Genomic DNA, 15684 nt, shown 5'->3' with positions numbered 1-15684 from the left:
TTTTTTGTTAATTTCATGTAAGTATCAAGTTCATACAGGAATTACAGTCCACAAACTCAGGAAACAGCACATCTATTTATATAAATTAATTTGATTTCTGATCCCAATGCTAATAATATCAGGCTGATAGAAAATTTAACCTCAATGACTTTCAGAGTTTCCGGATGGCTCCCTAAAGCTATCACACGGTGAGGGAGGTCTCTGTGCACTGCTGCAGGTCTGTGACAGGCCCCCTGGACTAGCATCAGTTTGCTAATTGCTGAGACATCTTCTTCCACCTGCGTGGCCCCAGCTGGGCCCCATTGCTGCCATGAGACTCCATCTCCCTAAATTAGCTGGATGGCCCTTGGATTCTTGGGTTCTCCCCTGGGTCCTTTGGCACCTCCAGGTGCTTCCAGGAAGCCATGACCAAGACCCCCTCTCCTCTAACACCCTCAGACTTCCTGCTGTTAATTCACATACCTCTCCCTCTTGCCTCTCTACAGTATCACATCTCCAAGCAGGACACCTCATCATTGAGGTGCCTCTCAGGGACCTACAGTCTTATCTCCTCAGTGGGTTTAGAAGCAAGTCAGGCAGCCTCACGCCTTCCTCGGGGCAAAGAATCTAAGGGTCTATCTGCTTGAAGGAGGTGGGTAAAGGGGAAAAATTGGGCTGAAAGGTCATAAATATCTCAAAAGCCTATTTAGCCAATAGCAATGAAAATACATAGCCTTTCCCATGCATTTATGGACAGTTATGCTCATGTCCAGCAGAGAAATCCTGAAGTGTACATGAGCCCTCCCGTGTCAGTGATGCAAGTCTTTCTTAGAACCCTGAGCTGGCAGGAGGCTAACCCTAGCCACCAGCAGCCTTAGCATCGGTGGCCTCAGAGGACTAATTTCTCCCTTTGGAGGTGGGACAACATGTCTCCCTTCTCAAAAACAGTCCACAAGTTATTTTAGCACTACTGTATCCAAATTTAAAAGGAGGCTCTTTAGGAATGCACCATGGTGTTTTTCAGCAGATTGCTGCAAGGTTGCCTTCCCAACCTCCTAGGACAGAAGGAATTACTCTTTCCTTTGTTCCCACACAGTGTGAAATTTGTAGGTATTTTTAGCACTTTTTTTATTCTGCCTTCTCTATGTAGAAATAAATGAACACCACCCACACGAGAAAGGCAAAGGCTATTTATTCAGAGCTTGCTCCATCAAGGGAGTTGGCCACCATCACTTTCGTTTGGCAGGGACTCAAAGGCAGGCAGGGAAGTGGGAGAACTTTACAGAGCACACAAGGGACAGCTTCAGGTGTGCTCTGATCAGAGGCTGTTGGCCTGGGGGAGCCCACGGTGGCCAACTAGGAGCATGGAAGCCTATCTGATTGGTTGGAGCCACAGTTGGCTTTCTCTGGTTGGTCTTAAATTGGAAGAAGGCACAAAAATTAGAGAAGATGCCAGTTATTAATCAAGTCCCGTCCATTTGGGGCCAACTACTAGAAGGGTTGTTTGGCTTCTTAGACCAGTTGCTAGAGATATCTTTCTTTCTAAATTTCTTATAGGAAGTAGCCTGACTTCCCGTAAGTCTGGCTTTTAAAGGCAGCAGGTGGCTTCCTGGTCTGGTTACTGTATAAAATGGGTTGATTTTCTGAGGTAGTTGCTGCAGATTTGGGGGTCAGAGTTCTATTTTTATATATGGTCTGGCCACTATCTATTCATATATTCAGTCTCTCATCTACTACAGTTGGCTATTTATGCTGAAAGCTGTAAGATCCTTGAGGACAGGAGCCAGATCTTTGTGTTTGTATTGCCAATGGACAGGGTCTAAGACAAACATATTTTGAAAATTGAGCTGAATCAATTTCACATACACATTTGTGGAGGTAAACTGAGTACATTTCATTCTCCCTAGTATAGTCATTAGTCTTATTTTTTCCTTTAGCACAAAATATTAACAGATAGCACTGTACTGTCTTCCATTTTAAGTAAGGCTTGCTCCCCCGCTAACAATACTGCAAACTCCACTGTATTAGTCTGCTTTCCCATTACTATAAAGACATACCTGAGACTGGGTAATTTAGAAGGAAAGATTTCGTTGACTCACAGCTCCACATGGCTGGGGAGGTCTCAGGAAACTTACGATCATGACAGAAGATGAAGGGGAAGCAAGGCACATCTTACATGTCAGCAAGAGAGACAGAGAAAGGGGGAACTGCCACTTTTAAACCATCAGATCTCATGAGAACTCACTATCACAAGAACAGTATGGAGGAAACTGCCCCCATGACCCAATCACCTCCCACCAGGTCCTTCTCTGGACATGAGGGGATTACAATCCGAGATGAGATTTGGGTGGGGACACAGAGCCAAACCATATCATCCATGTATGAATAATTTGTCCTCAACTACATCTCTATCCTTTTGTTATTTTCCTGCAACTTCCCTTGCCTGCCTTCTGTCTGAATTAAGGCAACAGCCCATGAGCTGGTGAATACCACCTGATGGGGTTTGTCAATCTGTATTTTTTATTGTTGTTATGAAATTGAACTGTGTCTACCTTTCCCAAGTTGGTTTAAAAACAAGATGCATTTGTATTGAACCAATATTTTCCTAGTATATTTTGGCTTAAGACATACCACAGACCGAAGAGATTTGAAGAGGGCCTTCTCTCCCAGGTGAGAGAATTAAGAATGTATCATTGGTATCCCTTTGGCTTTGGTCTGAACACTGAAATAAGTAGTCCTCTCCTCTCTAATCAAAGTAAAATTCTCACATATAACATTAACCATTTGGAAGTATACAATTCAGTGGCATTTAGTACATACACAATGTTATACAATGGTCACCTCTAATTCCAATGCATTTTCCATCACCCCAAAAGGAAATGCCATACCCATTAAGTTAATCTCCAATCCCTTCCCCTACTAGCCCCTGACAAAACTAATCTGCTTTCTATCTCTATGTATTTACCTATTCTGAATTTTTTATGTAAATGGATTATACAGTATGTGATCTTTTGTATTTGGCTAATTTCACTTCACATAATGTTGTCAAAGGTCATCCATGTTTTAGCATGTATCAGTATTTTGTTTCACTTATGTTATCTGTTCATGTGTCAGAGGCATTTGAACCAGAGCAACCCCATCTTGAATAGGAGCTGGGTAAAATAAGGCTGAAACCTACTGGGCTGCATTCCCAGATGGCTAAGGCATTCTAAGTCTCCAGGTGACATAGGAGGTCAGCACAAGATACAGGTCATAAAGACCTTGCTGATGAAACAGTTTGCAGTAAAGAAGCCAGCCAAAACCCATCAAAACCAAGAAGGCCATGAGAGTGACCTCTGGTCGTCCTTACTGCTACACTTCCACCAGTGCCATGACAGTTTACAAACACTACGACAGCATCAGGAAGTTACCCTATTTGGTCTAAAAAGGGGAGACATGAATAATCCACACCTTGTTTAGCGTATCATCAAGAAAAAACCATAAAAATGGTCAACCACCAGCCCTTGTGGCTGCTCTGTCTATGGAGTAGCTGGGTTTTTTTTATTCTTTCTTAATGAACTTGCTTTCACTTTATTCTATCAACTTGCCCTGAATTCTTTCTTGCACAAGATCCAAGAACTTTCTCTAGAGGTCTGGATCAGGACCTCTTTCCTGTAACAGATGGACATTTTGTTGGTTTCCACCCTTTGTCTGTTGTGAATACTGCTATTATGTATGTGGGCATAAATGCTTTTGTATAGACATATGTTTTCAGTTTCCTTGGGTATATACCTGGGAGTGGAATGGCAGGGTCATGTAATAATTTTGCATTTAACTTTTTGAGGAATCTTTTCTTGTTTTAAAGCAGCAGATGTAAAGAGTGCTGAATCCAATTGAAACATGCAGGGGGGCTAGAGAGAACTGGAATGGTTCTGCAGACGCTCCAGGGGTGTTCGCCTCCTCCCTGAAGCCTGCTGAGCCCTGTGTACCATACCAGACTGCACGATAATAATCTGTTTCCTACGTCTGTAACCCCAAGTAGCCTGCAGTCTCTCTGCAGCAGGGGAGACATTTTATAGGCACCTCTGTGTGTCCCCAGTGTTTAGCAGTTAGCACTGTGCCTAGCACATAGTAGGCATTCAAAAATGTGGGTGGAGTCTAAATCAATTTGTGAATGATTAAACTAATTAAGGCAGCATTGGCTTAGCGGTTTGGTCCTTGTTTAATAAGAACATACTTTTCCTTGGGATACCCACTGAGAGCTGCTGAAAGGGTACAGCACCATCATCTAACACAAAGAACATGTAAATGTGGAGCGCAATAAAGCCTGAGATGCGCTAACGATGATAGCAATCTCCACTCTGGGATGGTACATTGAACTTGTGTTTAAATTAAAAGTGAGCGCCTTGGAGCATTTCTCCATTCTTAGTACAATGGCTCATTATCTAAAGCAAAACACAATCTCCAAAAACACTGTTCAAATAAAGCTACGTATTGTGTCTGTAAGAACAATGATCTAAGTGATTCGCAGTTATATTGTGTCTTCATCATTCAGAATTTCTAGGACTAAGAGTTCACCCATTCTGCTTCTACAGAATGGTCAGTACATCTTAGGATCATGAAGGACAGAGTTAATTTTAAAAATGTACAATAAACTCAGCCCTACTGTTAAACGCTACAGTTTCACAGCTCAATCCTCACAGCTCACTGCTTTGTTGGCATTAGGTGTTATCTAAATGCAATGCCATGCCATTCAAAAAGCTGTAAAAGAGGACTTAACACACCCAGCTCTGTGAAACTGGGTGTCATCGCAATGAGATCTTTTTCGTTCCCCTGTAAATTCTCCCTTGATGTTGAAGAGCCGAGACTAAAAATGATCAAACACCAATTAAGCCATAATGATCTAAGAATTATGCCAGATGACGACTTGGAAAGGAGGGTCTGCTCCTGGAAGATAAATCGAGAAGAATGCGAGGGAGAGAAGCATTAATGCAGAGTGAAAGGGTAGGATTTCAGAGTGGCAGACAGGGATGGGAGATGGAATTCCCCCTCTCCCTTCTAGACCAGCCCTTCTCTCTGTGTTTCAGATTCCTGCCAATGGCACCCCCTCTCCCCACACTCCAGGGCATCAGTGGGGGTGCCTTCTCTCCTGCCCCCTGGCCAATACAGCGTCTGAAGTCCCCCTCCTGTGCACTGCATTCCTCACCCTCCTGCTGCCGCACCCTAAAAACTGATTTTAAGCTTTTGAGAACTCAGGATTATTAAAATAGCCTTCCAGCTGCCTTATTGCCTCCAAGTTTCCCCCACGCTAATGTATAGATTAACCCCCCTCCCGTAGGCTGATGGGCAGTTGAGGAGCTGCTGCTGACATCCCCTTCCTGCAGAACAGAGTGCAACCCAGCCTTGCCTGGCACTCGAAGCCAACTGCTCTTTCTGCACCGCAGTTCAAATGAGCTATTTCCACTTCCCAGACACTTTCCTGCTGTCTCAGGTGGGGTTCTGCAGAGGCCCTGAGATGAGGATTCGTGTGCAGGTGACTTACTGAGGAAGCCAGACAGATGACAGGCAAAAGCCTAGACGGGGGTGACTTCAGACACAGACCTTGGAGGGAACAGAGGGGAGCTCTGAAGTTTATCTTTGTCCAGGCTGAGGGCACTGGACCTTCAGACTCCCTATGCCCCCCAGCCCCTGCCTGCCACTGGAGAAGGGCCAGGTGGGGGTGGGAGGGAAGACGGGCTGTAAACCCAGGCACTCCCGGGCCTCCGTAAGAGAAGGCAACGCTAGCTGAGTCCCAGGTACAGAGCTGTGGGAAGCAAATCACACAGAAGTTTGTGTAGGGGGATGAGTGGGTGGGGGGTGGAACAAGAGGAATGGAAAAGGGGCCTAAGGACTTTGGGTGGAGTCACATGTCGGTCACACCTGCTTCCTACCTGGTGTTTTATGGGTGACCATAGAGAAGGCCATACCTTCATATCCACTTGTCTAAATCTAGACTATCTTTCATAGCCCAGCATCCACAAGCCTTCCCCAACCACCAGACACACACGCATGGACACACACATACACACACACAGAAGTAGGCCCAGGCAACACTGCCTAGCTATCAAATGGACAAGGTCCTGATGAACACAGTATTCCCAGGCCTGGCCCTGGGAGATGGAGGCATTGGAGGAAGAAGGGAGAGTGGACACCCCAGCAGGGCACTGAGCCCAGCGACCCTGGGTCACCAAGGGTGGGTGGCACCTGGGAGTCCAGGTGGTTAGAAGAACAGGGCCAGGCCTCTTCGTGGGTGGTGGGGCTCCAGCTCTGGTACCAAGTTGGGAGCAATCCCTACCAGTCTTCCAGGAGGGTGGTGTAGCTGCGGGAGGCAGAAATAAAATCAGAAACAGAAGCCAAAAACAGAAGTAAAACTACATGAACTGGAACCAACAGTGGAGACAGAAGGATGAGAGAAAGAAAGCTGCAACTTGGGAGGTGACCAGGCCCAACCAAGGTACCACAGCCCAGGTCAGCCTGGCTGAGCAGGGGGCCAGATATTGACCTCCACCCACAGGCAGGAGGACGAAGCTGCTGAAACGCAAAGGGGTCCTCTCAAGGATCAAAGAGGCTGCCTTTAAAGTTCTTGAGATGAAAAGCCAAAAAAGAGACTAGTGCCTACTTGCTCACTTTCAATACTATGTCCCTCTACAGTAGAGACTGGCAAACAAAATATTCAAATTCCCTGCCTCCTTTGCAGCTAGAGGTAGTCACATGCCACAAGCCTGGCCACTGAAAAATAGGTAAAAGTCCCCAGAAAGCGTTCCTCTCTCCTCTTTCCTGGTCTCCTTTCTTTTCTGGCTGGGATGCAGCTGTTGGTGGCTGGTGATGTGGCAGTCATCTTATGACCATAAGGATGAAAGCTACATCTCAAAGGTAGACAAGGTAGAAAGAGACTAGTCTCCTGATGTAATCTTTGTAACTTAACAATAACTGCAGTAACAGGCAAACTCTGAACTCTCACACAACAATCGTTTATGATGTATGTAAAGTTCAACTAGCAGGGGATGGAAGGAATTGCTCTGCTCCATGTCATGATTCAGGGACCCAGGCTGATGGAGGTGCTACCATCTTTAACATGTGGTTTTTCAGATTTCCCTGGGTGTGAACATTCAGCCGGCAGAGAGGAAAAGAGGGAATGAACCAATCCTTCAGTAAAGTTTTATGAACCAGAACAAATAGCAGCATATATCACTTCCAACTGCTTTCCTTTGGCCAGAATTCAGTCATCTTCTGGCCACACTAACTGCAAAGAAGTCTGGGAAATGTAGTCCAGCATAGGAGGAAGGGAAAATAACTTGGCATCTGACATAATACTCTCCTGTGGCTACGCAAACCCCAAACTGGCTCCCTCTTGCCTTCTGGTGGCAGAAGGCTGGAAGGAAGATACATATCTTCCTTAAGATACTGTTTGTTGGGGGTCTTTGCTATTCTCAGCCAAGTATAAACCCAGGATAACAGACATCGTGGTACAGTTCAAACATTTACATGTATAAAATTAATCCTTTTAACATTCCTACAACAAATGCAAGATTGTTAATCACAAGATAATTAAAGCATGTACTGAAAATATTAATTTATAATGCTATAGAGGTGTGGTTAGTAATAAGATGCAAGGTTCAATTTATATGACATCATTTTTTCTCTATCCTGTCAATGATTTCTGTCACTGTGTGTTTAACTTCAACAGGAGAAGTGAAAGCTAATGTCTGAAGTTTTTCATGGATGTGGGGCCTGGGCCAAAATGCTCCCCCTGCTCAAATTGGGAGAGGGGGAATAAAGGAAGAGAGGAAAAGAATTGATCTACCTCTGCCTCTGCCACTGGATTAAGAACAGAATTTATGTGACTCATCTTTATATTTCCAACACGTAAAACTTAAAAGTGGATAATGGATAAGACTTTCAGAGTGACTGCTACAATGTCAGATATTAGCAGCTACAATTTTCTACACAAAAGACATAATAACTTTGGAGACATGTAAAACTGAAGCTTTCACTTTTGGTAATTTATGCATTTTTGAAATAAGGTATAATGTGGCTTTGTGAAATATGATTCAATATTCATTCCATAAATCTTAGGACTGGAAGGGATCTTAGTCCAGGCCCCTGTTTAAGAGGAAGAAAGGAGGTGAGAGGGTGAGGTGACTCACCCAAATTGTAAGTGACTGAGCCAGGATTGAAACCCAGACTGGGCTGACATCCACCATATCGTGTTTGATAAAAAGAAGTGCAACAAGGGTTATGATCCAGCATCTTTTGGCTACATACCCAAAATAACTGAAAATAAAGACTCAAATACCTGTATAGCTGTGTACATAACAGCCTTATTCACAGTACCCAAAAGGCAGAAACCACCCAAATGTCCCTCAACTGATGAATGGAGAAGCAAACTGTGGCATATACCTACAGTGGAATACTATTCCACCTTCAAAAGGAAGGCAGTTCTGATACCTGCTACAACACACATGAACCTGAAAACATGTCAAATGAAATAAGCAAGACACAAAAGCACAAATGTTAGATTCCACTTATTTGAGATAGCCAGAAAGCAAACACACAGAGACAGACAGCAGAGTAGAAGGTACCAGGAACTGAGAGGAGGGGGAATGGGAGTAACAGGAACAGTTTAACAGGAACAGAGTTTCAGTTTAGGATGACAAAAAAAGTTCTAGAAATGGATAGTGCAGATGGTTGTACAACATCACGACTGTACCTAATACCACTGAATTCTTCGCTCAAAATATGGTTTAAATGGCCAATTTTATGCTATATATATTTTGCTACTCAAAAAAAAGGAACTACAAGAACTTTAAAAAAAATACTTCTGGCGGGCCAGGCACTGTGGCTCATGCCTGTAATCCCAACACTGTGGGAGGCTGAGGTGGGCGGATCACGAGGTCAGGAGATCAAGACCATCCTGGCTAACACGGTGAAACCCTGTCTCTATTTTAAAAATACAAAAAATTAGCTGGGCGTGGTGGCAGGCACCTGTAGTCCCAGCTACTTGGGAGGCTGAGGCAGGAGAATGGCGTGAACCCGGGAGGTGGAGCTTGCAGTGAGCTGAGATTGTGCCACTGCACTCCAGCCTGGTCAACAGAGCGAGATTCTGTCTCAAAAAAAAAAAAATACTTCTGGCTGGGCCCAGTGGCTCACGCCTGTAATCCCAGCTGAGGGAGGCTGAGGCATGTGGATCACCTGAGGTCAGGAGTTCAAGACCAGCCTGGCCAACGTGGTGAAATTCTGTTGCTACTGAAAATGCAAAAATTATCTGGGTGTGGTGGCGTGCCCCTGTAATCCCAGCTACTCAGGAGACTGAGATGGGAGGATTGCTTGAACCCAGGAGGCGGAGGCTGCAGTGAGCCGAGATCGCACCACTGCACTCCAGCCCAGTCGATGGAGTGAGACCCTGTCTCAAAATAATAATAATAATACTTCTAATATATATTTGGGAGAGAGAGTTCTGCCTAAGAATTTGATCTCACCAGGTATAAGAAAGTTTCAAACACAAACTTTCAACCTGTTATTTGTTCTGAAGGTGAGTGGTCCCTTGGCAGAACGCCTTAGAGGGTGCCTCAGGTCACCAAAACAGTGCCTGTCTCCTGTCAGGTGTTCAGGAAATCAACGTTGAATTATTTGGGGGTTTTCTGGATTTTTTGTTTTGAGACAGAGTTTCGCTCTGTCGCCCAGGCTGGAGTGCATTGGTGTGATCTCAGCTCACTGCAACCTCCATCTCCCAGGTTCAAGTGATTCTCCTGCCTCAGCCTCCCAAGTAGCTGGGACTCCAACTACAGGCTGGAGTGCATTGGTGTGATCTCAGCTCACTGCAACCTCCATCTCCCAGGTTCAAGTGATTCTCCTGCCTCAGCCTCCCAAGTAGCTGGGACTACAGGCATGCACCACCACGTCTGGCTAAGTTTTTGTATTTTCAGTAGAGATGGGGTTTCACCATGTTAGCCAGGCTGGTGTCGATCTCCTGACCTCAGGTGATCCACCCACCTCGGCCTCCCAAAGTGCTGGGATTACAGGCATGAGCCACCGTGCCTGGCCCAAATGATTTGTTTTTAACTCAAAAAGAAGGCCCAGAGTCCAGTTAGAGATGAGGATAGAGAACTAAATTGCTTTTTATAATTCAGTAACAGTTTTTTTAGTCTTGCATTGGTAATTGGAGAAAAATAGTTTGGAGGTGGATGTTAGAATGGAGGAAGGAAGTATGGGAGGTGATTTGAGACAGAGGAGGAGGAAGAGAGAGAACAAGAAAGCACACATGCCAGGAAACATGTGGAAAGCTAAATTTAGGAAGAACGTGGGCTGGCAGGTGAGGGATTCGTGTGCTCAGATTGGCCACAGAGCTTTCAGATGGAGATGTTTAGAATATGGAGCTGGGATGAGCACGGGATTACAAATTCCAAGAAAATTCCCAGAAGCATGTAGAGAAGATGCTCAACACCCTATTCTATGCTCAAAGGGACACGTGCCATGTTGCTTTTGTGTTAGAGAAAAAGATAGCCCCAGGAGTCTGTAGGACCTGGAAACATCTAGAATACCAAAGGGTGCCAAGTGAAGTGGCTGATACCTGGGATACCAGCTACTTGGGAGGCTGAGGCAGGAGGATCACTTGAGCTCAGGAGATTGAGGTTGCAGTGAGCCATGTTTGCACCACTGCACTCCAGCCTGGGCAACAGAGCAAGACCCTGACTCTCTCTATATATGCACACATGTATATACACATATGGATATCTATACTTATATGTGTGTGTATATATATGCATACACACACACGCACACAAAGATATAAACAGTCATGCATCAAATAACATTTTGATCAACAACAAACCACATATACAACAGTGGTCTAGTAAGATTATAATGGAGCTGAAAAATTCATATCCCCTGGTGAAATCCTAACTGTCCTAATGTCATAGCACAACATATTACAACATATTACTCACATGTTCATGGTGATGCTGGTGTAAACAAACCCGCTGTGCTGCCAATCACATAAAAGTATAGCAATACAATTATTCACGGTACATAATACTTGATAATAAATGACTATATTACTAGTTAATGCATTTACCATACTACACTTTTTATCTTTAGAGTATGCTCCTTCTACTTATTTAAAAAGAGGTAACTATAAAAGAGCCTCAGGTAGGTTCCTCAGGAAGTATCCCAAAAAGGGACATCGTTACCATTGGAGATGACAGCTCCATGCAAGTTATTGCCCCTGAAGACCCTGCCATGTGACAAGACAGTAATATTGATGATCCTGACCTGTGTAGGCCTAGGCTAATATGTATGTGTGTATCTTAGTTTTTAACAAAAATATTTAAAAGGTAAAAAAAATTAAAAAGTAGAAAAAATGTATAAGAATATAAAGTTATTGTACAACTGTGTGATGTGTTTGTGTTTTAAGCTAAGTGTTATTACAAAAGAGTCAACATGTTTTAAAAATGTAAAGTTCATAAAGTAAAAGCATTACAGTAAGGTAAGGTTAATGTGTTATTGAATAAGAAATATTTTTCCTAAGTGTAGCCTAAGTGTCCAGTGTTTATAAAGTCTAAGTAGTGACAGTTGTGTCCTAGGCCTTCACATTCACACTCCAATGACTCGCTGACTCACCCAGAACAACTGCCCATCCTGCAAGCTCCATTCATGGTAAGTGCCCTGTGCCAATGGACCATTTTTAATCCTTTATATGGTATTTTTGCTGTACGTTTTCTACGTTTTGATACATCAATACTTACCCTTGTGTCATCATTGCCTCCAGGATTCAATACAGTCACATGCTGTAGAGGTTGGTGGCCTAAGAGCATAGGCTATACCATATATAGGTATATATAGGCTAAACCATATAGCCTAGGTGTGTGATAGGCAATACCGTCTAGGTTTGTGTAAGTGTACTCTATGATGTTTGCACATGAAGAAATTGCCTAATGATGCATTTCTCAACCTATCCCCATCAATAAGCAACACATGACTATATACTATATATATATAAGATTGTATATGCAGATGGTCCCCAACTTATGATGGTTTGACATAGGATTTTTTTGACTTTACAATGGTGAAAAAGTGAAATGCATTCAGTAGAAACCGTACTTTGAGTACTCACACAACCATTGTTTTTTCAATACATTACATGAGATATTAAATACTTTATTATAAAATAGGCTTTGTGTTACATTATTTTTGCCCACCTATAGGCTAGTGGAAGTGTTTTGAGCACATTTAAGGTAGGCTAGGCTAAACTATAATGTTTGGTAGTTTAGGTGTATTCAATGCATTTTTGACTTACAATATTTTCAAATTATGGTGGTTTATTGGGATGCAACCCCACCAAAGTTGAGGAACATCTCTCTATATACAATCTTACTGGTTTTAGAAAGAATGTCCAAGGCAATTTTGCTCTTTGATTTTCCTCTGAAGAATTGCATGATGCCTAGAATTGTCATGTTCAACACACACTCATGGAATTCCCCGCATTTAGATGACAATAATTTATAATCACTACAGCTATTTGTTAATGCTTCAGTAATAGTCTGTCCTTACTGGTTGAAACATCAGCAAAATAGAGTTATGCACAGTTCACCCACAGCAACCTGCTCTTTCTCTGCAACTTTTATTCAAAAAGCATGTCAGCATATTAAATAAGTAGTGACCAGTCCTTAGTTTTGTCAAGTCAATCGTCTCCAGCTGATAGTGACACAACTCCAAAGTTGAGTGTTCTTTAGAATTACCTGGAGAAGTAATTCTTAGGAACGTACAGGTTCCTAGGCTACAACCCTGAGAGATTCCTATTAATATCATTTCAGGTAGCCCAAGAATCTGCATTTCAGCAAGTACTCTAGGAAATACGAAGCTATTTGGAAACCCTTATCTTAGAGAGACTTTATTTTTAATACAATCTCCAGAGGTACTAGCTAGAAGTGCCCCCATCAAGGCTCTGGATGGTGGGGGTGAAGAAAAGGAAGAAAAGAAAGTCATATGCTCCTTCCAAAACCAATTCCTCTCGGCTAATCAGCTGTTACGGGCTAAATTGTGTCTTCCCCCACCCCCATATTCCGATATTAAAGCCCTAACTTCCAGTACCTCAGAATGAGACTGTATTTGGAGACAGGGCCTTTAAAGAGGTGATTAATTTAAAATGAAACCATGAGGGTGAGCCCTAACACAACCTGACTTATAAGAAAAGGCAATTTGGACACAGAGATACCAGGGATGTGTGCACACAGAGGAAAGACCACACAAGGACACAGTGAGAAGGTGGCCATCTGCAAGCCAAGCAGAGAGGCCTCAGAAGAAACCAGACCTGCTGACACCTTGAAAAAATGCGTTTCTGTTGTTTAAGCTCCCCTGTCTGTGGTATTTTGCTACAGCAGCCATAGAAAACTAATAAACCAGCTGAAATGAGTTAGTTCTCACACTGCTATAAAGAACTACCTGAGACTGTGTAATTTTTAATGAAAAGAGGTTTACTTGACTCACCGTTCCACAGGTCATAGAGGAAGCAGGACTGGGAAGGCCTCAGGAAACGTGCAGTCACGGCAGAAAGCAAAGGGGAAGCAGCACATCTTGCCAGGGCAGGAGCAGGAAGAAGAGCGAAGGGGAAGGTGCCGCCCACTTTTAAACAACCAGGTCTTGCGAGAACTCACTCCCTATCACAGGAACAGCCAGGAGGAAGTCCACCCCCATGATTCCATCCGCTCCCACCAGGCCACTCCTCCAACAGTGGGGATTACAGTTTGACAGAGATTTGGGTGGGGACACAGACCCAAACCCTATCACCAGCTCTCCGTGCCTGCCTCACCGTTGGCTCACAGCCTGCGGAGCTGGTGCACAATGTGTCACCATGATATAACCCTCTTCATTTTCCCACCTGGGATGCCAGAAATCAGGGCCACAAAGCCCACTAATGTTCCTTTGTGGGTGAGTCACAGGTTTGTGGGAGAGAGAAACTGGAGATCAGCTCATCAACCACTGAGCTAATACAACTGTGCCAATGAGGGTCTGACCTAACCTCGCACTTTTGCATGAATGATGGAAGAGAGAGACACCTGAGGTTTTGAGGCTCGGCTATCAGAAGCTGGCTCAGCTCGGTAAAGCCTCTTCGTCAGCAGTTACATGCGGCAGCTCATACAACTGATTGATTTAATTGGAATCCCTCAAGTATTCCGCAGGCACCAATGATGTACTAGCCAATAACAAACCCCACTGTGAGACAGAGTCCATGGATTCAAAGTCTTATTGCCAAAGTTAGGATCTGTAATCCCTTCTTACTTATTTTGAAATATGCTGCTGCACTTCAGCGAAATCTGATAACATTCTGGCAAGTATTATAAAAGTAGTTGAATAATATTAGCTTAATTAGACTAATTGCTTGCTGTGATTATCTAGGGAATTTCATCCTTATCTTCACTCTCCTTTCTCAGCTCTTTCCTTCCAGTGTGTTTCCCTATGGGTGGTATATTCAAGATTGCAGGACACCGAGTGAATGGGAGAGGGAGCAATTGCTGAGAGGCGTGTCACGCTAAAGACATTCACCTGTGCTCTCGCTCGCCTTCATACCCCTCTGGGCTACTGCGCCCCAACCCCAAGGAAGCCAGCACCACCACCAGGAGAGACATGAGGACTCCTATGAAGCTGGAAACGAAGGAGAGGCTGCTCTGGGGTGAAGGTGAATTAGACGGTAAGATACAACTGTGTAAAGAGAAAAGGGAACGGTAAAGAATGGAGTAGAAGAGAAGGAGGTTTCATCAGAGGGGAAGAGAAGGAGGAAAGAAGAACTTTGCGAGTGGATTGAAGACATGTTGAAGTCTTAATCCCCAGAACCTGTGAATGCGCCCTCATTTGGAGATAGGGTCTTTGCAGATGGAATCAAGTTAAAATGAGGCCATACTGATGACAGCCGGCCCTCATCCAACACGACTGCTGTCCTTCTAAGAAGAGAAAAATTTGGACACAGACACAGAGGGAAGATCACATAAAGACGGAGGCAGAGGTTGGAGTGATGCTGCTACAAGCCGGGGAGTGCTGGGGGCCACCACAAGCTGGAAAAGGCAAAGAAGGACCCTCCCCTAGAGCTCAGAAGGACAGCGGCCCTGCCAACAACTTGATTTCAGACTCTAGCCTCCAGGACTAGAGAGAGAAAGTTTCTGTGGTTTTACGACTCCCAGTCTGTGGTACTTGGTTATGGAGCCTAAGCAAACTAACAAGGAGAGAGTGTGTGGAGAAGCTTCCTGAAGGCTGTGTACTTCTCATGCTGCCTGGAACATGGTGGTACTCAGTAAGGAAGTGTGGATTAATAGACTAGGTGACACGTACATAAGGCACTGATGACAGACGTGTGAGAGGAAATAAAGTGCAAACTGATGCCATATCATATGTCTTTTTTTTCCCTCATTGGCTAGCTCAGTGCCTTACAGAAAACAGGTGCTTAACAAATGTGTTGATGAACTGATTAAATCATTTCCATAGTTATCTAACATTTATAAACTCGGGTGCGCAGTTCTGCAGCGAGATCTTTTTTTTAAGAGGTGGAACGGCAATTCTTCTTGAAAAAACTGGGCATCTCATCATGGACAGTTTTATCTCTTCATGGTTTGCAAAGGAATGAGGGGAAGGACAAGGAAGCAGAAAGACAAGAAGAAAGAGAAGGGGAGAGGAAGGAAAAGAAGGAAGGGAGGTTGT

This window comes from Chlorocebus sabaeus, chromosome 3, assembly GCF_047675955.1.
Source record: "Chlorocebus sabaeus isolate Y175 chromosome 3, mChlSab1.0.hap1, whole genome shotgun sequence".
Classification (NCBI taxonomy): domain Eukaryota; kingdom Metazoa; phylum Chordata; class Mammalia; order Primates; family Cercopithecidae; genus Chlorocebus; species Chlorocebus sabaeus.
The sequence above is the reverse complement of the archived record's forward strand: the minus strand, read 5'-3'. Positions refer to the sequence as shown.